The sequence below is a fragment of the Thermobia domestica genome, chromosome 9, assembly GCF_964235325.1.
Source record: "Thermobia domestica chromosome 9, izTheDome1.hap1.1, whole genome shotgun sequence".
Taxonomy (NCBI): domain Eukaryota; kingdom Metazoa; phylum Arthropoda; class Insecta; order Zygentoma; family Lepismatidae; genus Thermobia; species Thermobia domestica.
This window is the reverse complement of record NC_137462.1, coordinates 128,260,664-128,288,163: the sequence shown is the minus strand read 5'-3', so window position 1 is coordinate 128,288,163 and position 27,500 is coordinate 128,260,664.

Genomic DNA, 27,500 nt, shown 5'->3' with positions numbered 1-27,500 from the left:
ATATAATACACTTTTCGCTTTTCGAGTGATCCTTAAGTAGTGCATTCAACATTGAGATTTTATGTAGCAGCGATTGAATGCTGAATCCATTATCAACGACAAGTTGGTTTATTTGAATTTACAATACAAGAACTAAATTTTCGTCGACAAGTGGGTCTTGAAGTATAGTTTGGACATCAGATTGTGTTCATTCTGTCCTGTACGGGGTCAGTTATTGACTTCAAATGCTATATTTTTTACCTTTCCAGGCAGAACTATAACCAGATCAGTTCAGTTCTGAACTGAACTATATAGTTACACGCTAGATTCGTATTTCCAGTCGCCATGATGACCTGGCGCCAAGAACTTCGCCACTTCGTGTGTGTAAAACCCACTTGATGAGTTTCTCGCTTTGCCAGTTATGTGGGATAATTGTGGTCTTCATGCAAAATGTGTGTAATTCCTGTCATTGGAGAAAATTAAGCCACTTGCACGTCATGTGATGCTAATAGTTCACGTTGATGTGACTCTAATAGTGTCGAAGTGAACCTGGAATTTCTTCCAAAAGTGTTCAAACGTTAATAGGCGCAAAAAGAATGATGTAAAATTACTTCAGGTTTTGAATTGATTGAAGTGATGCGATGAATCGTTCTAAAACTCTTTTCCACGACATTTAAAAATTAGCAGGATGGAAGAAAGTAGGAACGCTTTCAAAGTCTTAACTGGAAGACCAATCGGAAAACGACCATTAGGAAGACCTAGACGCAGATGGGAGGACAATATTAAGATGGATCTCGCAGAAATAGGAATACAAAGTAGAAACTGGATCCAGGTGGATAAGGATAGAAGTCAATGGAGAGCTTGTGTGAACGCAGCATTGAACCTCCGGGTTCCATAAGGCATAGAGTTAGTTAGTTAGTAAGTCTGTGTTGTTTGTGCAGTATGTCCAAAATTATTGTCACATGTCTATAAATGTGTTGTTGTAGAAATATAGTAAGTTTGGGTGATTCTGGACAGTCGCTGAATCCGGACATCCTAAGCTTATGATAATACTGTTCTTCTCATGTGTAATGTGGAGACTTGTTGTGATGCCTATTTGAAGCACCGTGCCTTCCTACAGTTCAGTGCTGAGTAGGAAGTGCAAAGAGTGTTATACGTAGTTTCGACGGTGGGGAAAATTAGAAGAAACAGGAAAGTTCATGCACGTTTTTTGTTCTGATGTAACTTTTTAGTGGAATAAGTTAAGGTTGTACACAGAAGTGGTTGTCAGCAAATGGTTAAGTAAGACATATATCGAAGCAAAGACCGTACTTTACTCTTCCATATTGGAAGAATTGTATTACTTTGCGGGTGCCTGCTCAACGCGTGCTCAAGTGTACAGTACTCAAAACAGGCAAATCCGGACGTTTAGGGAACGGTGAATTTGGACACTCTTATTACGTTAAGCTGGATCCGGACCATGTAATTAATGAACTAAGAGGATTCATAACACAATCTCTCCTCTCTCTTTTCACGTTTATGAGTGTGAAATAGTACGTAAGGTCTATTGCTTATATCTAGCGTCTATTTATTTCTAACATAAATGGACTCCGAGGAATCACCAGAAAGAGTTATAAAATTATCTTAGGATCTACAAACACAACTAAATTGCTAATCATAAGGTGCTCTCAAAAATTCTACACTACGGAATGGCTATATCATCTGTTATATTCCCATTTGATCCGCAACAAGTTCGGGAACATGAATTTCTTTTGTCAAATAAACATGTCCGCCAGTAGCTGGAAACAATTTCTCTTCTGTGTCGTCAGACTCATCCTCAAACACGTCTCAATCGCCTTCAAAGTCCTCAGTTAAACACTTCATATCTTTTCCTGTTGTTGCTTCTTCCAAACCCACATCCCAAAGGCCAGATATTGCTAAAAGATTGTCACGAATTCCAGTTTGTTTCAAACTGTTTCATCAAACACAATCGAAGGTATGGATGAAAACAACTGTGAATTTTATGGGAAGAATTATTATGCACCATCATCAAGCAATTACGATTCTTGGGTGTCCTGTACTGTGTGTAAGACCTGGTTTCATGAAAGATGTGTGGCAATTGATAAGGAACTGTATTTTATCTGTGGATAATGTGTCTGAATTATGACTAGTGTTTCACGAAACTGGCAGACGTAATTAACAAAAAATAAATAAATAAATAAATAAATAAATAAATAAATAAATAAATAATAAATGTTAGTCTCAGTGCACACATATTACACATTTTATTAATAAGCTAGTTGTTACAAGCAAAAAATAGTAGTACAATGTAGCTCTAATGGAAACAAATGTGATTACTATGTTTAATTATTAAACGCTATAGTGATAGTTATACAACTGTGCATTTAACTTACAATTTCAACAGTAAAGAAATTAGTATAGAAACTAGCTGAACCTGCGCTCTCTACACAGCGCATCATTCGCATATGGGCACAAATCTCCTTCTCATTCCTCACAACATATGTACATGTCCCTTTACAGACACATAGGGAAGCGCACGAGACAAGATTTGAGGCTGTCTCGTCTCGAAAATGTGCTGTAAAAGTGATGTCTCGACTCGAAAAACGTATATTTTTTCTATTGGAAGAGCTGTGTCTCGACAAGAATTTTTTCAGGGAAATTCTGTCTCGACTCGACTCGTGCGCATCCCTACAGGCACAAGTGAAAGACGTCTTGATTTTTAAAAATCGGCAAGGAGTATCATAAAGGGGAGATTTTTTCGATTATTTTCTCTCAATATCTCGCACCGTTTGCAAGATTTGAGCCTACTTCCGGTTGGAGTTTCTAATTCATATATGACCAGTGTTTTCTTTCTTCTTGCATGCAGTATGTAATAAGCAAATACATTACATATACAATTAATTATAATGTCTGTTATATATGATGTTCATTAGGCAAAACACTCAAAAAATAAAGATTTATCTTAAGACTCGAGAAATAGTTATCCTTCCTTTTTCACTATTATTTGGCCATGGAACAAACGCCTGAGACATATACAACCCCAATATACAACATTGTGTTGGAATGTATAACGCATAGGATATGATGTTTTAGTTTGTTTTTTTTTTTAATTTCAACGCTTCAAGTGTACCTAAAAGAATGTAGTAAAGAAATAATGGCTTTTTTTTAAATTTTCAATTAGAACTGGACAATCTACGCAAAATTTCCAATCGATCAGTGAAAACGTCATCTTTTTAGAGCCTGTAGTTTCCGAGGTCTCATTGTCGAAAGGATTGTCCACAAACATATAAACATAGTTTAAAAGAACTCGGAAGATGGAAGCACAATTCACATGCATTGATTTTAGAGAAGGGTTATTAAAATACAAAGGCTTTGAACAATAATTTTATATCATAAACTTTATGAAAAAGATGTAGTTAACTAATTTAGACTATTTAAAGTACAAATACTTAAAATGTTTGTCTCTGTTAAACGTGAAATCACACATAACCTTAAATGAAAGATTTGAAAGCCAAAGTTATAGGTTGGAGCTCAGGCGCTTTTAATTGCTATTGTAGCATTTTAATAGATAGATTGTCATGTTCGTAATTTGTATGTATTTATTGTGTATTTGTATTTATATTCTGTACTGTATATCATGTATACATCTTCCTTCAAAGTTCAGTGTCCGGAATTGTCAACCTACTGACCGGATTCATCCTTCCAAATTTGCAAATCAAAGATTTCGTCAACTTTCAGAAAATTAATTTTTATTTCTTAACATGTCATTCCAGGAAAATTATTTCAGTTGTACATGCATACCAACGTATCATTAAATAATGAGACGAAGTATTGATATTTTCGTTAGGAGGGTAGTAGTAAAAGAAAGAAACATCAGAACTGTCCGGATTCACACAAACTTACCCTGTAATTTAATAACGAATTCGCTGCTATAATGTTAGTATGTGGCAAATTTCATGTCAAAAGACCAGTAAATAAGAACAGTAAAACGAAAATAAAACTTTCTTGTCCATTTAGCAACATTTTGTTTTACTCATTCTAATTTTCGTATTTATAATTCTTTTAATATAAAATTTACCAGAAATATATAGAATTCCCGATTATACACATAGTATCAGTATTAAAAGTACCCTGCCAAATCATTATCAAATTATATTATTACAAGGAGACAGTTATAAATATGTGACATGAACATGAGTGTACCTTGTTTTATTTCTATATATATGGCCATTATTCTGCGACATGAATCACAATCGGCTTCCATAAATACCAAAGTTAGTTAGCTGCTGCTGTAACAGACAGATGGAAGACAACACTGTTCAATTGGTTACTGACGAAGCCCTTCCCGCTTATCTAGTGGCTAGCGCAAAAGGCGTATTGACGCAAATTCTGGGGGATGAGGGGGACATGTCCCTTCGAATCTTGGAACTGGGGGGTACTGTCCTCCCAATAATCCGCTTTGAAATGTGCTTTTTGGGGAGAAATTTGATGATTTGTGTCCATTTGTCACAAAGGAAAGTAAGATGAAATCGATGTCCCCCAGAATAAGACTAAAATCTTCCCGCCTCCAAACTTAAAGACAACTCTGCTCCCCTGATTCTCCACAGCATTGTTTTTCAACTTCATAAACATTTTGAACATTGCCAAAAAAAAAAAAAAGTTACGCTCTTACCCCCCCCCCCCTTGTTGAAGACACCACTGGTAAGGCGCATGTGGTTCTGAATACAATTTCAGGTGTGGAGTAGCAGTGAATAACACATTACAGTAGTTCGAATTCCTCCTTAATTTGTAGCAGTGATACCAACCACGAAAGTTATAAAATCCCATCTCCTTAGTCAAAAAGTCCCATTTTGATTTTGAATTTACCACGTTATACCAATTACATGATAATAATAATAATAATAATAATAATAATAATAATAATAATAATAATAATAATAATAATAATAATAATCATCATCATCATCATCATCATCATCATAAATGAAACTATTCGATCTTCCAGGAATATAAAAAAAAGTGTATAAGTTTTTCTTAATCGAAAATAATTATTTTTTTGTTGTCATAAACGCAGCGTGTCAATCATACCTTTGTGCCATCACCTCATGCTGAGACTAGCGATTCTAGAAAAATGTTTCTCACATATTTTGTGCGGAAAATTTTAGAAATGGATTTTCTCCCGTTTGATATTTTACTTTCTTTCTTTCATTCATTTGTTTCTCGTTTGATATTTTTCTTTCTTTCTTGTATTCGTTTGTTCATTATTTTATTTTACCAGAGCACAATTTTGGATCCTTGGCAGTTTATTTTTTGACTATCAGTTGATTTAATTTTCAGCTTAGTGTTCATTTTCAGCAGCGAGGCTATATGAGACGTAGACCTAAGGTTTAACATGGAATCGGAACCACTTGAGCTCCGCCGGGAATCGAACCCGGATTTCCCACTCCAAAGACATTTTTTACCATCATATACTCCATAAACCGCTTCCTTACTAGCATAAACTTTCGAGATTTTTTTTAAAGAGTTGTGGTTAAAATTTGAGAATAACACTAATTTCGTGCTCTCTGATTACTCATTAGTAACAGTTTAGAGATTGGGGCTGCCAAAAGTGGTAAAAAGAAGAAGAAGAAGAAGGCGATTTACAGAAGTGAGTTGATAGTGATGACTTGAAATTGATATTTGAGTGAAGTATGATGAAAATTTTATCTAATTTTGCTCAAGATTACTAAACTTGAACTTTATAGTGACTTATGTGAGAAAAGAAAGTTAACTATACGGAACGAAGACGGAAAACAACATGTTCTGCGGGGCTCCAACCCGCCTTCACTTGCTAGCGCTCGCTCGGCAATACTATGTGAATTAAATATTGGTAACCTAACCTAATCTAATTTAGCTTGGAACCAAAAAACGACCGAATCTGAGTAGCATATCGCAAAAAATAAATAAATAAATAAAAGTAGGTGATAAAGCTGGCACCCCATCGCTAAACAAAGGCCTTCATTATATCTAACATTTCTTCCCTAGAGAATTTTGTCGATGTGAATTTTATATAACGAAAGAATTCCATGTATGATGCCAATTTCGACCAAAAATTTTCCTTTCTCTTTCAGAATGGTTGTCAAAAAATCATAAAATAGGTCCTTTTCCTACGGGTTGGCATCAAGAATTGCAGGTCTACGTTTGATAGATACAGTATAACCTTGCTGCTCCACAGCAACGCTAAATTTCTACCGTAAACATAGGTAATTCGCGGAAAGATGTAAGAAATAAATTCCAGCTTCAGATTAAGATCACGATAGAAGAGTTGAATATACCTTGTGTTGTTTACTATGTTCGTTAATAAAATAGACATAAATCCATTTTTGGGTTTGTAAGAAGTGGTGTAAGGATTTCTATAACTAAAAGCCATGTAGTACATAAGACTATTTTCAATACAAATTGCATTTAAATTTATGTGCATAAATAATTCTAAGGAACCAACAATTTCTTATAGAATTGTATCGACTTGCAATACGGTGAAATACAGTATCAGTGAGAGACATCTACGTGGGATTTACCCAACAAATCACGCTGAGGAAAGCAGAACCAGCAATAACAATGCTAAGAGATAGATCATGCACTGTTCTACTTGTTATAGAAATGCATAAAGAAAGTGTTTCGGTTCAGCCCATCCCTCTTATGGGTGGAGTGAGTGTGTTAGAGAGAGTAACAACACATCCGAAATTTTCTTTCAGATTAAGTTACATGCCTCAGGATATGAGAACGAAACCCCATTATAGGCTTGAAAAAGAAAGAAAGAAAACAGTAGTTTTAGTCATAAACGAGAATTTAAGTTATAAACGTAACCGTGGGATACTTTAAAAACGAAGTCCTTCTAGGACGTTCTGTTTATTTCTCTATTGATTTTGACGGTTTTATTCTTCATACAACCTGGTACGTATTTCTTGATTTCTTCCTTTATTTATGCTTTGATATACAGCAGTACGTCGACTTACGTCGTAATAATCTCGTGGAATTACCAGTACCATACGAAATGAAGTACTAGTTAGGACCGTCTTGATGCCACGACCTGATGAACATTTTCCCAGCCTCACTACTACCACGAGCAGAATTACGTGTAGGTATATTACGTTTAGGTGCCCCAGCACACTGGTTTCTTTAGAAGTCCTCAAGGCGCCCATCAGGGGGGGCACCCGCCCCTCCCTAAGAGGAAATTGTACTTGGGAATATCGAAAACCCAATAGAATTTTTACATTAGCTACAGCAAAATTTGAAACTAGGGATGCGCACGAGTCGAGACATGTCTCGAATCTCGACTCGACTCGACTCGAATTCGAGTCGAGATTCGAGTCGAGACACACTTTGTAAAATTCGAGACGAGTCGAGACAAACGTGTTTCTCGACTCGAATTTTCGAGTCGAGACACGAGTCGAGTCGAGACAGCTCATAAAAATCTCGACTCGACTCGAATGTCTCGAAAATTTTTCTAAAACTTTTAATATTATTATGAAGAAATTATTCACTCAGGAACAGCCTTGAAACCAATTCCAGCATTTATTACTTTAGAAAGGTACAGAACGTATAAATTTAATAGTTAATCTTCCGAGATCAAGATCTAATTTTCAGCTCAATTCAGTTAATTAAAACTAGTAATTAATGTCGTGATATTTGATTGTACTTCAATTATAATAATAATAATAATAATAATAATAATAATAATAATAATAATAATAATAATAATAATAATAATAATAATAATAATAATAATAATAATAATTGATTATCTAGTTTGTATAAAACTATTATCCGTAGCCTATATCTAGTCTGTATAAGAACATTGCAATAAAGTGAACATCATAAATTGTCTGAATGAGCAATTGGCAGTCTATAGTAATTTAGCATAGTTATAACTATTGTGTTTTTATTTCCATGAACGATATAGGGCTACATAACTTCTGGACAGGGCCAGATTTAAGGGGGTGCAAAGGTGCAGCACGCTACCCCCTTTGTTGTAAATATACCTGTCTAAAATGAGAAGCTAGCAGTGAAAATTCCGCGACATTGGTGTGTCGTGAATGGGCCACTGATGTACCGCGAGGATATCAAAACAAAATTATTAATTCTATAGCAATCAAATTGCAAAACGTAGGGGAAAATGTATATTTGTATTTCACATTACTATGAACCTCTACTATGAATCTACAGTTTTAAGTTTCATGACGTGTTACTTTTCTGTACATTTCTAATGTTGAAAAAAGTATTTGTTATTGTTATGACCATTATTAGTGCGTGGAGTTAGCGTAAAAATATTTCACTTCCGGCTACCAATCTGCAATTTTACACAGTTCTTATATGTATACCAAAGAACAGAAAACCGCCGGGAGACACTCGATCCAATGTCCAGAACTCGTGTGATGACGTCATCAAAATGGCGGACAGCTCGATTTATAAAATAAGCCATATCTCTATTATTTATGAACCGATTTTCTTCAAACTTGGCTCATTTTAAAGGAAATTAAATTTGCAATAAAACATGTTACCAAAATATTTCCGCTAAAATTAACCATTTCGCAGTTATTTAAGAATTTAATAAATTAATGAGTATTTATTGAAGAAAAATACAAAATAGCTCCGAAACCCTTAGTTTTAGACGAAACACTTACGTAACGTGTTATATTGTTAATTTTATTACCTTTAAAATGAGCTATTAACGAAGAAAATCGGTCCATAAATAACTGAGATATCACACATAACGTGTTAATTACATTATTAAAACGGCTGTCACGACTGCTAACAGATAGCGAGAAATTCAGCCAAAATGCTTCACTTCCATATATCAGTCCCAAATTTTACACAGTATTTATATACATAATAAATAATTTTAAAATACCTGAGAAAAACATGATGTAACACGCTAAACTCCTATGTTGACGTCATCAAAATGGCCGCCGGGATTAAAAACATAAATTTGCTTAAATACACTTAACTCCGTTACCGATCATTTTATTGAGTCTTCCAATTGTTCCATTTGAAAGAGCATGAAATAAGCTACAAAAATTTTATTCGATTTTAAATGGTTTATGGCGATGACAACGTGGAAGGGGGTTTAAAAAAAATCAATGTTTTGAAATGGTTGCTATTGGCTTAATATATTTTGCAATGACATTTCTGTTATTACAAGAGGCACAAGTAAATGCACATTATATCCATTGCAATGTTGTATGCTTGTATATTTTTTATGAGTGATTCATCATTAATTATACCATAAAATAGTGAACATGAAAATAAAAATAGTTATTTACATATTTTAGTGGATCCAATGCCCTCTTTTTACTGATTGGCAAAAATGAAAAAAAAAACTTTTCTTTTTTAGGAAGGGTAACAGATATTTACAACAGTTTCTCACAATGAAAACATGTACAGACCATATGGATTATTAACGCGGAAGGCACAACTATTGAAAACAATTTAAACTTTAAACAAAGTGGCAAGTTTGTAAAATTAAACTTAATTTCTGCATTGACCCTCAAAACTACAAAGTAAAGTGCAAAGTTCGTGTATTTTTACACATCGACGGCGCGTGCAAATCTGTTTGCACTTGCATGCTATCAACTCTTTTAGCTTTTCCATGGTGAAGTTTGGGCTTGTCGACCAGAGGGGCTCATAGTCATCTGCTGTCTTCTTCCATCCCCACTCACAAGGATCCATGCGTTGACTGTTCCGTTGAAGACAGTTTGTCCACAAAAAACCTTGTAGGATGCCCCTCTTCAAGTGTTGCAACACAGCGTTGATGGTTGGTGGAATATTTTCAATGGGTCTGTTTTGCTGGGTAAAGAGAATCCGCCTGGTTTCATGGACGGTTTCTGCAGAACTTGATGAATGGTACATAAGAAGTACAAAGCGTTGAATGAGTAAAAATGTGTCGTCATCTTCAGAGATGTTGTCCAGAACTTGAGAATATGTCGAAAAAGCTTTGTCTAGGTCTTGGAAAGTCATCCACGTTTTCCATGCAGTTGTGTTACCAATATTTGCAAAACTTGACACAGTGTCAGCCCTAGTAAATGCATGGAAGAAAGGCAAAAGATCTGAAACTCCTCGTGGAACTTTGTTGTGGAACTCGTGGATCGGAAGGTATTGGATGTGCTTTCCACTGCTGTATTCCATCCAAAATTCTTTTAGTGTATTGAGTCTAGAAAAGGCATACATAGCAATTACTACCACGTCACTATCAGCAGTTTTCACAATGACCGTAGAACAACCCGAGTATTTCATGGTATGCCATATATGAAGTAGGAGAGGGGCATCGGCTTCTTCATGAAATTCGGAAGACATAGCTTCAAATGTCGCCTCCATTTGCGATTTAATTGCCGTGTCTCTGTAGGTGCAAATGACTTTTTTCCCCGCCGGGGAGATACATTATGACCGGGTTTTCAGCTAAAAATTCAAAGAGGTCTTCTTTGTTTTTACTGTGAGCAAGGAACTTACTGAAAGATTTGGAGATGACAACATTAGATTTTACATTTATTCTGAGCCCAGACCCTCTCGACTGTGTTACGTCATTTTTTAGGCTTCCTTCTAAGTAGCGGTCAAAAACTAGGTCAACTGTTTCCACAGATCTTAATCTCATTAGAATGTATGGTTTAATAATCTGGTTGCAGTACTCTTGAAATGTCCGGCTGGATTTAGGGACAAGCATATGGATCAAGGCTGCTGCATCGATTATGAGCGAAGAAACTTCGGGCTCATGAGCAGTAATCACTCGAACTCCACTTGACTCGACGATACAGGACACCACGTCGGATTTTTTATTGGTTTTCTGAGCTTACCGCGGTCGGATATGGAAGGTGAACATGAGCTATTTTTATGGGAGAAGAACATTTTGACGCCAATTCCTCTTGATTGACTAGCAACGTACAACTTGGCAAAAAGAGTACTGTCTTTTCTCAGCTCTACTATTTTCTGCTTGTCTTTGGACTTAACTGTAACTTTCTTAGCACTCATCAAGGGAAGGTTGTTTCTTTTGATGACTTCATTCATGGAAACTTTTCTAAGGATCAACCGATCTTCTACAAACGTATCAAATTGGCTTTTCCCTGTATCATTTGCCGACATGACGCGCATCACATTTTTTTCTGGGAGAATGATAGTACTGCTGTTGACTGTAGTTAACTCCTCATCTTAGAATGGGTTGCCGTGTGATTCAAACGCTTCAACAAGGGCAGAAACAAGGTTTTCGAATTTCTTATGAAGACTTGGAGTATCTTAATGATCCTCCTCAGAAGTGATGTTAGATTTCAGGTTCCGATCCTTTTCGAACTCTCCAGTCATGCGAACAACTTCGGGTCCTGCAACCATCCATTGCAATAGCCCCTCTCCTTCACTTAACGGGATAGGTTAATTGAAGAAATTTTTATTAGTTTGTTGTTCTGCTCATGTAACTGGTCATGTGCCATTATGGGAAATTTTCTTTTAGTTTTGCAGCCAGATATATTTCCGTTTTGGAACTCACAGAACATTATTGGATGCATCTTTGGCAGTTGCTTTAAGTTGTACTAAAACACTGGCAACCATCGCGCATAGTTGGTATGGTCGAGAGCAAACATCCATGGACAAATTTTCTCCAGAGTAGAACTAAAGTCTATCAAACTGCCCTGTCGAATACTGCGGACAAAATCTAAAAGGAGACATTCTAGCACCATGGTGGTCTTCCAGTACATTGTGTGATAGAATATTTGTTTCTTTTCTAATTATTCGGTAAGTAACAGAAGTCACCACTAGCAAAAACAAAATAAATGTTTTTGCGTTTTCTTCAAGTAGAAACTTCTGCCATTTACTAGAAGAAAATGTACAGATCTTCTTTTCATCCACATCCAAGTTGTAATCCCCATATATAGTTCATAAACCATTTACCTATAAACTAAATCGAATAACATTTTTGTAGCTTATTTCATGCTCTTTCAAATGGAACAATTGGAAGACTCAATAAAATGATCTGTAACGGAGTTTAGTGTATTTAAGCAAACTTGTGTTTTTAATCCCGGCGGCCATTTTGATGACGTCAACATAGGAGTTTAGCGTGTTACATCAAGTTTTTCTCAGGTATTTTAAAATTATTTATTATGTATATAAATACTGTGTAAAATTTGGGACTGGTATATGGAAGTGAAGCATTTTGGCTAAATTTGTCGCTATCTGTTAGCAGTCGTGACAGCCATTTTAATAATGTAATTAACACGTTATGTGTGATATCTCAGTTATTTATGGACCGATTTTCTTCGTTAATAGCTCATTTTAAAGGTAATAAAATTAACAATATAACACGTTACGTAAGTGTTTCGTCTAAAACTAAGGGTTTCGGAGCTATTTTGTATTTTTCTTCAATAAATACACATTAATTTATTAAATTCTTAAATAACTGCGAAATGGTTAATTTTAGCGGAAATATTTTGGTAACATGTTTTATTGCAAATTTAATTTCCTTTAAAATGAGCCAAGTTTGAAGAAAATCGGTTCATAAATAACAGAGATATGGCTTATTTTATAAATCGAGCTGTCCGCCATTTTGATGACGTCATCACACGAGTTCTGGACATTGGATCGAGTGTCTCCCGGCGGTTTTCTGTTCTTTGGTATACATATAAGAACTGTGTAAAATTGCAGATTGGTAGCCGGAAGTGAAATATTTTGGTGGTTTCTGACACTAACTCCATGCACTATACTATAGAAGCAACTCCATTGCTTCTTTATCGTTACAGACTATTTCGTAACTTGAAAATTTAAAATATCATTCAATCCTTTCGATAAATTATTTACATTTGTGTTTTAAAAGTAAAATAGATTTATTTGTTCGTTCGTTATTTAATGATCTTCATTCTTAGTTAAAGGTTGGATACAGTTTTCGAAAAAGGAAGCATATTTTTATTAACCTGAGTCCAACATTTCATTGCAGTTGTTTTCTCCTTTTAAATTCGAATGAAAAATAAGCATAGTGATTTACCACGAGGAAAACCCAGTGATCGAGCTTTCTTCTCTGTGCGAAGGAGATCAGTAATCAAAGAAAAAAAATACCAGTGTGTTTTATATTTACAAATAATAATATCTATAAGTGTGCCGCGAGAATCCATGTTACACCCATAGCGTGCTGCAAGTTGAAAAAGGTTGGGAAACGCTGGTTTAGAGCAAAGAATAATTGGTACACTCCCTCCTCCCTGCTCTCTCTCTGCCTAGTATATTTTCTTTATTTTATTGTTTCCGAAACACCATTCCAGACAAATGCTTTTCGCTAGAAAAGTTAGAAACAAATCATCCCGCTCTTGGGCAAAGTGGGCAACATGCGGTAGTCAGGTCAATGAACCTGCTTTGGAAATTTTCGTGCAATTTAGGTTACTGAGAGGGTGTAGTTTCTTCAACTAAGCCGCCTTCTACTATGGCTCGTGCCATAAATAAGTCATCGTCTGATCATATGGGAAACACCGCTAGTTGTCCTTGCCTGACATCTGTTTCATATTCATATAGCAAATGTTTTTTTTTTTTTTTATAGACGGTGTTGTATCTATCCAGAGAAATATCATCCGCCCCTGTTCCCATTTGAAATGTTGCGGTTGACCCCCTTGAGCCTTATGATGGGAGCCCTGGGGGACTTGCTTCTTACAAAGTTCTCTTGGCCCTCGACATGAGTACATTCCTGTGCAATTGGATTTGCAACATCTCTTTTCGCTTCGCAGCAATTTGAGATCACATTGTTCGATGCCATGTTAAGACAGCACATATTTGTGGCGTCCATTTTGAAAAACATGCTTCATATAGCAAATGTTTCCTATATATGTTGTTGCACATTCCATGATCAATCGAGAGAGGTAACACTCGGTCCCTGTTTCCTTTTGAAAATTTGAAGTTGGCTCCTGGGGCCCTATGTTGGGGATCCTGGGGGCACTTGCTTCTCACAGACTTTTATCATCCCCTGACATTGGTACATTCCTGGACAACTGGATCCGCCACATTTTTGTTCGTTTCGCAAATCTTTCAGGTCACAAAGTTTGATGGGACACCCTGCATATTCCCACATACGACCCAACCATGACATAATGTTCACTACTTCTATTATCGGTTATTGGCTCAACCCAACCATTTCATGTTCCCCGACTTGACATTGCCTCAATCACTCTAACATTGATGCATTCCGAGTGATGCCTGTTGCCGGAATTTTCTTTTTCTGAAGCGAGTGGCCTACTTGTCTGGATGTCCATGGCCAGTCTTGCCAACTTTGGAACTCGTTTTTCTTTTCGACTCTTATACGTCTGTTTCCTGCATATTCGGTGCTTCTTGTTTTGTTCATTCTAATATGTACAGCCCCTGATCAAATGTGGCGCATTATGGCCAACTCCGTTTTTTCCGTATGTTTCGTACTTCTGTTTTTTTTTCTATTTTCTTTTGTTAGATTGTACCACTGATTAGACACGCCATATCTTATGTTCTACATGACAGGTTGACACTCAATATTGCACTCACTTCATATAGTGCTCTTTGCAAAACATGTACTTTTCATTGCAGTTGGCAACACTGTTAACCCCACTGGTGGCCTTCATTTGTTCCCTATTGTGGCAAGTCTCTTTCTATACTTGGGAACCGGTCAAAACCCCCACAGCCAAAACCATCACACTCAAGAAATGTCAAAACGCCCACACAAACGGTCATAACCCCCACACAAATGGACAAATCTCCCAAACGCACGAACGGTCAAAACCCCCACAGCCAAAACCCCCACACTCAAGAAATGTCAAAACGCCCACACGATCGGTCATAACCCCCACACAAATGGACAAATCTCCCAAATACACGTACGGTCATAACCCCCACAGCCAAAACCTCCACACTGGTAGTCGGTCATAACCTCCAACGGTCATAACTCCCACACAAATGGACAAAACAGCCACACATAGCAATGGTCACAATCTCCACATAAATGGACAAAACCCCCACACAAATGGACAAAACTCCCACATGCAGAAATAGTCACAACTGCCACACAAATTGACAAAACCCCCATACTCATGTATTGCCCTTGTACTTTTTAATAACATTTTTTATTCCACTTAAATTGATGTTGCAACTATTCTTCTTGGGCGTCATAAAGAGCCGCAACAAAGACGTGAAATGACGATAATTTCAGAGTGTGGGGGATTTGTCCGATTTTGTGGGAGTTTTGTCCATTTATGTGGGGATTATGACCGTTGCTATGTGTGGCTGTTTTGTCCATTTGTGTGGGGGTTATGACCGATTGTGTGGGCGTTTTGACCGTTCGTGCGTTTGGGAGATTTGTCCATTTGTGTGGGGGTTATGACCGATCGTGTGGGCGTTTTGACATTTCTCGAGTGTGGGGGTTTTGGCTGTGGGGGTTTTGACCGTTCGTGCGTTTGGGAGATTTGTCCATTTGTGTGGGGGTTATGACCGTTTGTGTGGGTGTTTTGACATTTCTTGAGTGTGGGAGTTTTGGCTGTGGGGGTTTTGACCTAGACCCCTATACTTCACTTGTCAGCATTGTATTTTGCCGTGCCCCCTTTTTTTTTGTGGTATTTGCACTTTTCCCCTTTGTCCAGCCTTGCTGTTTCCCGAACTTCCACCCCTTATATTTCCTGAGCCTATTGCGATGGGCAGCTAATTTTTTGGGAATGCTCATCTCTGTTACAGCTCTTTCAATTGGCATAGGCCACACCTTTCACTGGAGCTATCATTTTCGGAAGGTTCCCTTGTGAGATCCGAACGAGACAATTGTGTTCGCATTGGATATGTTATAACTAGACGAATCCCGAAGTTATACGTGTCACCGGGCGGGATATCGTGAGTTACAACATATTCAACGAACTTAAAAAGTTCGTTACTGAATTCTCTATGTCTGGTGTCTATCTGTCCGTCTGTCTGTTATTTGCAATTTTTTCAATTTTGTACACTGCATTAGGTAGAGCATCAAAAACTATTAGACAAAATGATTAAATTTTTCGCGTCAATCTAACCGTTCGCAAGATAGTGGCCAAAAAATGACCGATTTACAGAAATTTAAGCAGCTATATCTCGGGAACCGTAAGTCACAGAGAGATCATATTGGTGTTGATCAATATCTAAAAGGATGGTAAACATTTTGGTACCAAATAGTAACCGGTAATCACTGTCCAACTGGCCAGTGGTTTGGCCAATGGCCAGTTGGCCAGTGGCCACCAATTAATATCAGGACAAAAATGTTTAGCATTCTATTAAGGATTGATTACCACCAATATCATATCTCTATGGCTTACCGTTCCCGTGATATTGGCCAAAAACATGGCCAATTTCTAGATATTTAAAAAGCCATAGCTAGGAAATTACCTGCTAGAATAGTTTGAACCGAGTCATTTGTTCGGAAACGATTGGGTAAATGGAAAACTCGGTGAACATGTATCCCATCATTTTCAAGGCCACACTTTTTTGGGGTAAAAAGTTTGCCTCAGGGTTCCCCGCAGGACCCCAGACGGGATTCAACTAAAAAGTCTTAAATGGCAAGGGGGGTTAAGTAGCACATCGTTTGAAATCTGTTGTAAAATGAAGGAAAATGGAGCAAGTCTCGACTCTCTACGACAACCCTGTGCAAAATGGCGGCGGGTCAAAATGAAAACAAAAACTTAATTGAGAAGTCCACGGCCACCCGTATAAATCGAAAATGGTGAGACAAATGTAAAAACAAGAAAGGACGTGTGGCATTACGAGATCGAGCTGAAGAGAATTTCACAGTAAATATCAAGCTCAAGCTCGAATTAGTGAGAAACTTGACTAGTGTGATCCTCATTGAGATTAGCGAACGCGAGCTCCATTGAGGATAGAGAGCATGAGCCCGAGTGAGTCACGGTTGCATAATTACCAATTTTACTTCTTTCTTTCTTTCTTTTCTTTTTTTTCCTACTCCAATGCGTAAGGTTTATGAACAGCAGAAGTGCTTGCTAGAAAGACCTTAATTAGCATTGCTTGAATTATCCATAGACTAGGAACTGCTTAGATATCTAATGCAACTTACGTTCGCATTTTGACAATTCAGGTTGTAATTAAAACCTTGAATACTGAGCAGATGAGCATGCAGAATGTTTTGTTGGGGTGTATTTCTAATACGCAATTAATTCTTCGTAAACAAATACAACTCTATAGTATCTGAAGCGGCTTGAGTTGGATTGAATGAAAACGTGAACATGTATTCGAACTGCGCAATGTATTGTTAATTATCATGAACTGGAACAATTAGAAAAAAAAATGGAAGCGCGACTGATGAGCACCAAACATCAAAATTTCACAAGGTATGGTCAAAGCTCACACCTCAAAGACCAGAAAAAAAGATTGCCCCATCAACTAACCGTTGTCTTGTCCAAGTCAGTTGCTTCTTTTCATTGTGAAATTTCCTGCAAGTTAATCAGAATGTTGAAAATTTCCTACATTTTAAATTTATTTAGTATGTATTGATCAGTCAGAACATTATGACTACCAACCTACTATTGATATAATTTCCGTCCAGGCGATATCTGTGTCACCTGCCGACGAATGCCTGCTAGTCAGTCACGCGTACGATGCATGTAGTATCAGTGAGAGTGCTGGCCGTGTGTAGAATGGGGAAGGCGCGCGATCTGAGTTTGACCGAGGGCAGGTTGTAATGACCCGCATACTCGGCAGGAGAATTTCGGAAACTGCAGGACTTGTCGGATGTTCGAGGAGTGCTGTGGTGAGTGTCTTCAACAAGTCGCGAAACCAAGGGAAAACGACGTCCAAACATCGAGGGGTTGGGCGCCCCCACCTCATTACAGATGTCGGACGTCATAGGCTGGGCAGACTGGTAAAACAAGACAGGCAGCGAACTGTGACAGAACTAACATCATACTTTATTACTGGGCAAAGTACAAGTGCGTTTGAACACACAGTGCACCGAACACCCCTAACGATGGTCCTCCGAAGCCCATGTCCCATCTATGTGCGAATGTTAACACCACGACATCGGCAACTGCGACTGAAATGAACACATGACCATCGTCATTAAACCTTGGCACAGTGGCAGAGCGTTGCATTGTCTGATGAATCCCGATACCTTCTTCATCATGACGATGGGAGGGTGCGTATTTGTCGTGTTTCAAGAGAACAGTTCTTTGACACCTGTACTGCGGGACGGAGACAAGCTGGCGGTGGCTTAATTATGCTCCGGAAAACATTCACGTGAGCATCTATGTGTCTAGTGAAGCTCGAGCAAGGCACCATGACGGCCAAGGCGTATCACACACTGCTTGCAGACGACGACCATGTTTCCAAACGGTAGTGGCATTTTTCGAAAAGATAATGCACCATATCACAAGGCCAGGATTGTGATGGAGTGGTTCGAGGAACACAGGGACAAGTTCCAAGTGATGTGCTGGCCGCCCAACTCGCCTGATCTGAACCTAATCGAACACAAATGGGATGTGATTGAACATGACTTCAGAGCGCATCGCCCCTCTTCCCGGAATTTACGGGAATTAGATGACCTGTGTGCAAGGGCGCCGATCCTGGGGAGCCGAGGGGGCCCGGGCACCTCCGAAGCTCATGTGAGCCCCCGCATTGTATTTATGAATATACAATATTTGGCATAATTTGAATACAATTTGTCTTAAAATCCTCATATATATGCCTTCTGCATCTGAATGCCCCCCACATTCACAGAAAAATCGGCGCCCTTGCCTATGTGTACCAATCAACTCTCTCCGGTGACCTTTCAAGGATCATTGCGTCCATGCCAAGACGCGTCGCCATTGTTATCCGTGCCAAAGTTGGACACACTGACAATAAGGTAGGTAGTCATAATATTCTGGATGATGTGTGCGTATATTTTAACTCGTATATTTTGTCTCGACTCGAGTCGAGACAGAGACTGTCGAGTCGAGACACGAGTCGAGACAGAAACATATTTTCGAGTCGAGACACGAGTCGAGACAACATTTTCTCGAGACGAGTCGAGACAGGCTTAAATCTCGACTCGACTCGACTCGAATGCATCCCTATTTGAAACTATATTTGAAACGTTGCTTATACTTGCCCCCTTTGGAAACCACAACATGGGCGCCCTTGGAAGTCCTTAATGCTGTTAAACAGGCACTGGTACCACTTGTACACCATCATAAATATTAGAAAGCTTGGCCAGACCATACGAAAGTGTGAGCTACATACTCATTGTTCCTCCACCTCTCATTTCTTTCCTACGGAACTACATTTTCTTTTCTTTAATCGTGGGAGGGTAAATTCAGTCTTTTTCGAAACTGATTTTAACACGATGCAGAGGGCATGAATAGAAATCTTCATAGAAAATATGCACTATATTGTGTCAAAATTGAACACATTGAAAATATTATCGTGATGTATATAAAATGGTGGGGGTAAAATAGGGTGTCTTTCTGGCAATTTGAATCAGTGATGGGGCAAGGTTGGTATTCCCCTTCAGGGATATTGTCTATTCTCCTTAGACATGTTGTCAGGAAAATCGAGTAGTATAAAACGATTATTTTAAGTATGAAAAAAACTGACCCCAAGCAATTATAGCTGCCGACATTACTGAGTTGGATCCCAATGAGCGAAGATGGTTAGGACATCCCAAAAGAATTATAGTATAAGTAATTTTTTGTAATTAAAATCGGGGAAAGATGTAAAAATAAATAAATCGTGTAACATATTTTTCAAAATAGCAGAGTGACCTGTAGATTTGAACTGCAAGCAGTGAGGTTGATTGGGAATTCTTAAAGGTAACATGAATTATATTGCATTAAAATTAAGCGTAACTTTATTAAAATTATCGTGGTACATATTTTGCGAAATGTTGAGTGGGATTCATCTAAGCAGTGAGGATAATTTGGAAGTTCAAAGAAAAATAAACCCTATCATATTGCATCAAATCGAATAAGTGCAGGGAAAATTATTGGGAGAAATACGATTCAAACTATGGTACGCATAAATCAGAAGGCTTCTAGAACGCTATGTCTGTCCGTTTGTCTGTCTGATATAGCAAAAGCGGTGAAAGAAACCAAGAAGTTTTTTTCAATCAATTTAGCATCTATGAATAGGTTACATCTCCTCAGTTAAAACTATTATCAAAACTGGAAGTGGTTCAAATAATTCATTTCCGATTTCAACGTTCATTTTTATAGAACAGAAACGATAATAGATAACAGTATACTAAGTTTTGTTTTCAATCGATTCTGAAGTGAACATACCACTATCACTTGTAACTCTATCGAAATCGGAAGTGGTTAAAATTTACTATCACTTCCGGTTTCAACATTTATTTCCATAGCGCTGAAGAAATAAGGAATATCAAAAGAATTGTTTTTGACATAGATTCAAAGCTCCAAGAATAACTTGTCTCTACTTTTTATCTATCTGTTGAAAGCGGAAGTAGTGAAAATCTATGTCTATTCGATTACAACATTGATCGCATAATAGATAAAACGAAAATAGCGACAAGCAGATTTTTTTTATACGGATTCAGTAGCAGGAATATATTTCATCTTTGATTTTATTATTTTTATTGCAACCGGAAATGATAGACATCAATTACCACTTCCGGATTTATTGTTAAGCCCCATAGAACAAAAACAGTAGGATATAGCGAAGAATGGCTTTTTAATATCTATTCAGCGTCTGAGGAACAGAATCTATCTTTGATCTTTCTCCTCTATTGAAACCAGCAGTGGCGTAGGGAAGGGGGGGCCCAGAGGGGCCGGGCCCCCCCAAAGAGGTCCGACAATGTACTTTGGTACTTTGATGTTTGTAATTTTTTATGTATTTTTATGTTTATATATTTTTTTGTTTCTAATTTTTCTATATGTACCTATAACAGCACTTGGGCCCCCCCCAAACACACATCCTGGCTACGCTACTGGAAACCAGTATTAATAGATGTACTTCTTTAAGTTTAAGTCACATAGTTAAGTTTAAGTCTGTCGTAGTTTCACTCTGTGAAACGATATATTTCCTGAAAGAGGTAACGTACAAATTTTGGGAAACTTACCCCTTTTTGCTTGCTTATTATCATACGTAGACTGCAAGGGCGCCGATTTCTCTTAGAATTTGGGGCGGAGGCATTGAGATGCAGAAAGTATATATGAGAATTTTAAGACAAATTGCATTCAAATTATGCCAAATATTGTAAATTTACAAAATGAGGGGGCCCTCATAAGCTTTTGGGAGGGTGGGGCGGGCCCCCTTGGCCCACCAGAATCGGCGCCCTTGGTAGGCTGATTCAGCCATAAACATTATCGATGGCAGGAAGCCGCAAAAATTTTTTATATTGTGTCAAAATCAAATCATTTTTTATGTAGTTTATAATGGAAAATTCTCCAGTTTCAGCGCTATGTAAAATAGATGCAAAATTCCAACATGGTGTGAATTTAACCCCCTTTTATTATGTTGTTCTTTACAGATGTCATCCTCAACTATTAGCTTATTCTTAGGGTTGAAGGGAGACCTAGGGGTGTTCGATAAGGCCGAGGACCTATCGAACTTCGGGACTGAAAATTTATCGAGTTGTCATCGGTTACTCGAAACCTTTCGAGTATTTAAAATTATCGAAGTTTCGGGTATTATCGAAATTTCGAGTATTATCGAAGTTTCGGGTATTGTCGAAATTTCGAGTACCGTATTATCGAAGTTTCGGGTAATATCGAAATTTCGAGTATTATCGAAGTTTCGGGTATTATCGAAATTTCGAGTATTATGGAAGTTTCGGGTATTATCGAAATTTCGCGTATTATCGAAGTTTCGGGTATTGTCGAAATTTCGAGTATTATCGAAGTTTCGGGTATTATCGGAATTTCGAGTATTATTCGGTTCCTTCACCTCTCCAATGATTCCTTCTTGCAGCCAAACTAGTCAAACTTTTTCATCTGATAAGTTATTGCAAAGTTGTATTTGTGTGGAGAAAGGAAAGCGTGCAGAAAGGGATTGCTTTTTCGTCCCCTCCCCCCTCACGCACAGAAAGCGTTCATTTTTTTCCTGAATTTTATCTCTTGTTTGTTATTTGCTAACAGCTAGTGTATTAGTGTTGCCAGAAATACGGTCTTAAACATACAAATAGGGTAATTTGCTCTTCATACGACATAGTATACGCCCAACACCTCAACCATATTAATCACGTACGGTGTTGCTAAAATGTTATAGCAAAATTTTATTTTTAAGCCAAATGTGTTATCTTCTGTCGTGTTTGCTTTCTGTTAATGGCCACTAGTTCACACATTGCCGCAATCAGATATGATGATGCTTTGGGCGCAAACTCCCCCTTTAGCCTTTCAGTAAAATAAATGTTAGTCAAATCAAAGGTGATTTCAGGGGGTTGTTCAGGAGGAATATTTCCCTACAAACATATCTCTGATAATGTTCACCGTGGTTTACCAGTATTTTTGCTACTTTCACCCTCCGTGTATTCAAAATCCCGGGGTAGGATTACCATAATTTCTGAATATTTTTAAGAATGGTGTGTGTTTATTGAGAAGTTAAGAAAAGTCTAGTTTTAACTTCCTAAAATGCTTATGCTCATTTTCTATACTTAAAATATATTTTTTATATTATTGTTTTAATTATTTTCCTGAGTAAAGTATTCTTGCGAAGAACACCTTATCGTTATTGATTTTTTCATAAATATCAGCACAAGACAGAATTGCAAGCCAAGCACTTTACCAAACATAGCGAAATTTCCCAGTCTTCCATTTTTCCCTAAAATTTTGGGCATAGTTAATCCCAGACAATTTTCCGGATCGGGCTTGAATCTAGGACGTATGATAACACTACGCGGGGGAAACCTTGAAATCATCACTAAGTTTAATGAAGGTGAAAAACGGAAATAAATCTATTTCCTCGACAGTGAATATACAGTGTAGCATATGTTCTATACAGTTGGTTTGTACATTATGATGAATCCACACACTAGCGGATCCAGATGCGTCGTTTGGTGGAGGCAGATTGCTTCCTGGACGAATAATGTAGTTTTTAAAAAACATAAGAGTTTTGCATCAATTTAGAATAACGTGGTGCATTATTTTATATAGAGTGTTTCAAAACAACACCGCCAACGTTTGGGTTGCCACATTACCTAATTTTAGCGGATACCACCAGATTTTCAGGTCTTATATTCGTTCCCCGCTTAATCATCTCTTAATCACGAAAAACCACCCGCTTTTTTGGATTGGAGAAAAATCTAAGACGACTTTGTTGATAAAGCGTTGTTATATTCAACGTAAACCGCTACATTTCTGTGTCAATCTCAATCGCGAATGGACAGATGACAGAAACAAGATGAACGCAAAAACTGTCAAATCATTACTACTGGTTTTGTACAATATGAAAGACGTATCATGCGTAGAATTTTATGATAATATTTTATGCCATCGAGATTTTTTAAAGGAAGTTAAAGGGAATGAAAAATGTAAAAAATTTGGCATAATCATACACATTTTGGTTCAACCCATGAATACTAATGTATGATCTCATGGGTGCGCATTTCTTTGATAACATTCTATCCAGTTCAACTGAACACGTCTATGTTGTTACGTAATCTATATGTTCAACTAGTCTTTATATACTCAGAAATGATTGCAAATTGAACCTATGGATCCTTAGCATATTGTTTAGATTGGATTCATTATTAGTATTTTTTCTTTTAAAATGTTTATAATGTATTTCAAATATTGTAAAAGTGTGGTATTTTCGTATGTTAGTATGATTTCAAGTGGAAATCTTCGAAAATGATCAGAAATTTTATGAGATGGACCAAGACTCCTAAATATGTTTTAGCTTTCTTACGATAAAAGTTTAGAAATTGTTTGGTATTCCTTAGAGAGAAAACCGTATGAACGACATTTGCCATATATCGTTTTTTTTTTTTTTTTTTTTTTTTTTTGAAAACAACTTGTCTTACAGATATCCTTATTAGAGATATCTTACTGTAATACTTACTTTACAATTCGAGACTCACATTTGTTGAACTTAGTAAAACATTAAAGGCAAAAACTAAATTTGCTTTACTATAGTTTTGTTAGAAAAGCACATTGGAAGTGTCACTTAACAAAGAAATCACTAAAAAAAAAAAAAAGCCAGAAGGATCGTCAGTATTTGTAATACACTAATTCACATCAGTAGTTACGGTTTAGGATCTCCCGCTTTTCTAATTTCAATATATGGCAACCCTATCCTGAGACCAAGATAAAACAAAAAGTATAGACCAACCTGGGTGCACAAATGCTTCCTTTTGGAGTTATAGGATGCCGAAAACATGAATAAATGAACTTTATAGGTCCATAGCTCCAATACTATAGGATCTACCGTAGTCCGGTTAAGATTTTATTTAGGAACTAGTATGTGCCCTATCCAAATATCCAAGTTTCAGAATGATCCAAATATCCCACATGATCTTTTCGCTGATATTTTCACTACAATAACTTAAACACACTTTCCAGCACCGTTTCAGCTTGAATTAGCAGTATAACCTTGTTTCTCATAAAAAGTCTGACTATAACCGAAGTGCAATGTAATCGCAATCGATTTCAAAGACATTGGCTTCTTGTTTCGGAAAAGAAAGAAACAGTGATAAGTAGTCTATTGTATGCAGGACACGACAGGAGAGATAGGGTCTAATATTTCTTTCAACAACTGCAAAGCAAGTAACTGCACGACCATCTTTCTTTGCAAGTCTGTTTGCAACAATATACGAAGCAGCTGAGAGAACTCTTGAGGAAATAATGTTTTCTATTTTTCCTTAAGAAGTGATCGGAAGTTATTTTAATTTCATATGGAAATTGAATCAGAGCCATTGAAATGTAAGTCAGAGGATGTGTGTTTTTCTCCCCTTTCCCCTTCATCCCTTTTGTCCCTCCCTGGTTCGATCCCCGACCAAGTGAGTTTGTGGTGGATAACATCGTGTCCGTGGGTTTTCTCGGCGTACTCCCGTTTCCTTCCACATTCCCATTCCACCAATTATTCCATCATCATTCACTTGCCTTAATCATACTTCTTCCTTAGCCTAACAGACATAATAGTAGGTCATTAAACTGGAAGATTTCACTTCATTTCATTTTCCTTTAGTCTTCGTTCTGTCATATGTAAAGTTCTCCCTTGTGCATAGCACCATGCCATGAGGGCATGTAGGGAGTGTGCCCTCAGCCGTAGATGAATGTGGTGTTGTCGGCACCACGCTTTGGCCGCATCCTTCCTCCCAGATACGCATTGAATCTGAGGTTGTTAATGCCCAGAGCCGCACGGCATCTTATGCACAAAATCAAATATCCAAGAGCAACAGATACCTGACATATGCATTTAGACCAATCCTCTTTAAAATCGAACAATTCATTCGAAAGTTATTGTAGCTTTCACATGCCTAAGCTCAAAGTAGGAACAAATACTTGAATTCGGGAAAAATTCCCTTGTGGTATGGCAACCAAAACAATAGGTGTCTGGTGAAAGCAAACGGGAGCATTTTAAAATGAGTTCCATCAAAATCGGACAATCCGTTCGAAAGTTATCGTCGGATGCCACTTGCAAACAGACAGACAGGACGGCCTGTAATAGGGAGTTTCGCACCCAAAAAATCTCAAGGTTTGTTTCACGAAAATCTCAAATACTCGAAGGCATTCGAGCGCCGGAGAGTAAATTTTCGAAACGGAAGTTTGATAAGTCTTCAGCCTTATCGAATTTCCTTACCTCTACCTATATCAGTAGCTATCTCTATACAGTACTTTAAATTAAACCCTCGAAATCATATTAAAATTATTTTTCTGCCTGCCCCCTTATTGGCGCAATCGGCAAAGTGACTATTAATAGACTAATGGTGTCTTGGATTCCAATTCCATTCAGGTGATGCATGTTTTCTCTTCCTCTTTCTCTCTTCTGACAGACTGCTTAAACCTTATACAGATCTGTGGGAAAAAAACTTTTCCTTCACTTCATTGCTAAGGAGATAAGTTTTAAAATAAACACTCTGCATATATGTAATACATATTATATACAACTATGATAACCTCGAATTCATTGTTTCTTCCGAACACTCCGATAATCCCGAACTTTTCAAAATATTCAAGCGACTCGACAAATGCGATCATATTGATATATTTCTGTATTTGCTGCTTTCAAACAATTCGAGACTCTCGAAGAGTTCGAGTGTCTCGAAGTTGTCTAATGTTTCTTACATTTCGAGTGCCTCGAACACTTCGAGAGTCTCGAACATTTCAGGAGTCTCGAACATTTCGGGAGTCTCGATCATTTCGGAAGTCTCGAACATTTCGAGAGTCTCGATCATTTCGAGAGTCTCGAACATTTCGGGAGTCTCGAAAGTTCGATAATTCGATAAAATTAAAATTCTTTATCGATGAAACGGTTTTGAAATTTTATCGAATAGTTATCGATTACTCGATTATCGGAACAGCCCTAGGGAGACCAAGTTTTTCTCGCAGATCAAACGGACAGATTTACAAATATCAGTTAGTTCGAACAATTCTAAGATCCCTTACAATCCTGCCAACGAAACATAAAATATTAATGAATTTTGTTTTACATTTAGTGCAAGATGGGACTTTTAAAGCAATTATAGCATATTTTCACACCTTGAGAAACGGACGAGTCAAGTGATTTCGCTGCTTGTGCTCTCTACCCAATCAGTGCAAGGATTTACAATTCACATTTTCGGCTCCAAGCAATACGTCTGGTAGGTAAAGAAAGCGTTGGCCGATGTATGTTTAACTTTATTTGCACTTAGATATGCTTCTCTTTCTTACTTAATCTTGGAGCTTTTTGTTCTTCAAAGTTGACTCTTTCAGAAACGTAAGCAAAAATTGCAATATTTTTCTTTCATTATATTATTTACTAGCAGCGTTCACCCCGCTTCGCTGCGGTCACCCCGGAACGCAATAAACTTTGTTACTTAGATAATTTTTACTTTTTCGCTTTCAAGTGATATGATAAAAACCATAGAAGATTGCAGTAAATCTTAACATTATATCGCCTGTCATTTATGTTAACCCGCCCCGCTTCGCTGCGGTCATCCCGGTGCTGGCATATTGTAAAAGTGTCTGTAAAAATAAGCAAATCAATTAAAAAATTTTAAACAGAAGATTCAAGCTATTTTCCGCTGTATATCGCCTGTCATTTATGTTAACCCGCCGAGTGACACGGTCATGCGGGTTGCATATAAATACGTTTATTTTTACCTATGATGAACTAACAAAGGATTTGTGGACACCTGAATGGTCAATTATCTCAAGACACTGGTAATTGAAAATTAAAGTGATATGATAAAAACCATCTAGGGTCCAAATCCTAATAACCCCCCAAAAATGAAAGAAATTGGTTCAGCCGTATTAGCGTGATGAGCGGACAAAGGATTTTGTACGTTCTCTTTTATATATATAGATAACCAGTGGCGTAGCAGCAGCCCCCGCAGTGCGGGGGGGGCTGACGTATAGGGGGCCTCGAAATCTTGCGATGAATAAAGATTTAAAGGAGTAGAACTT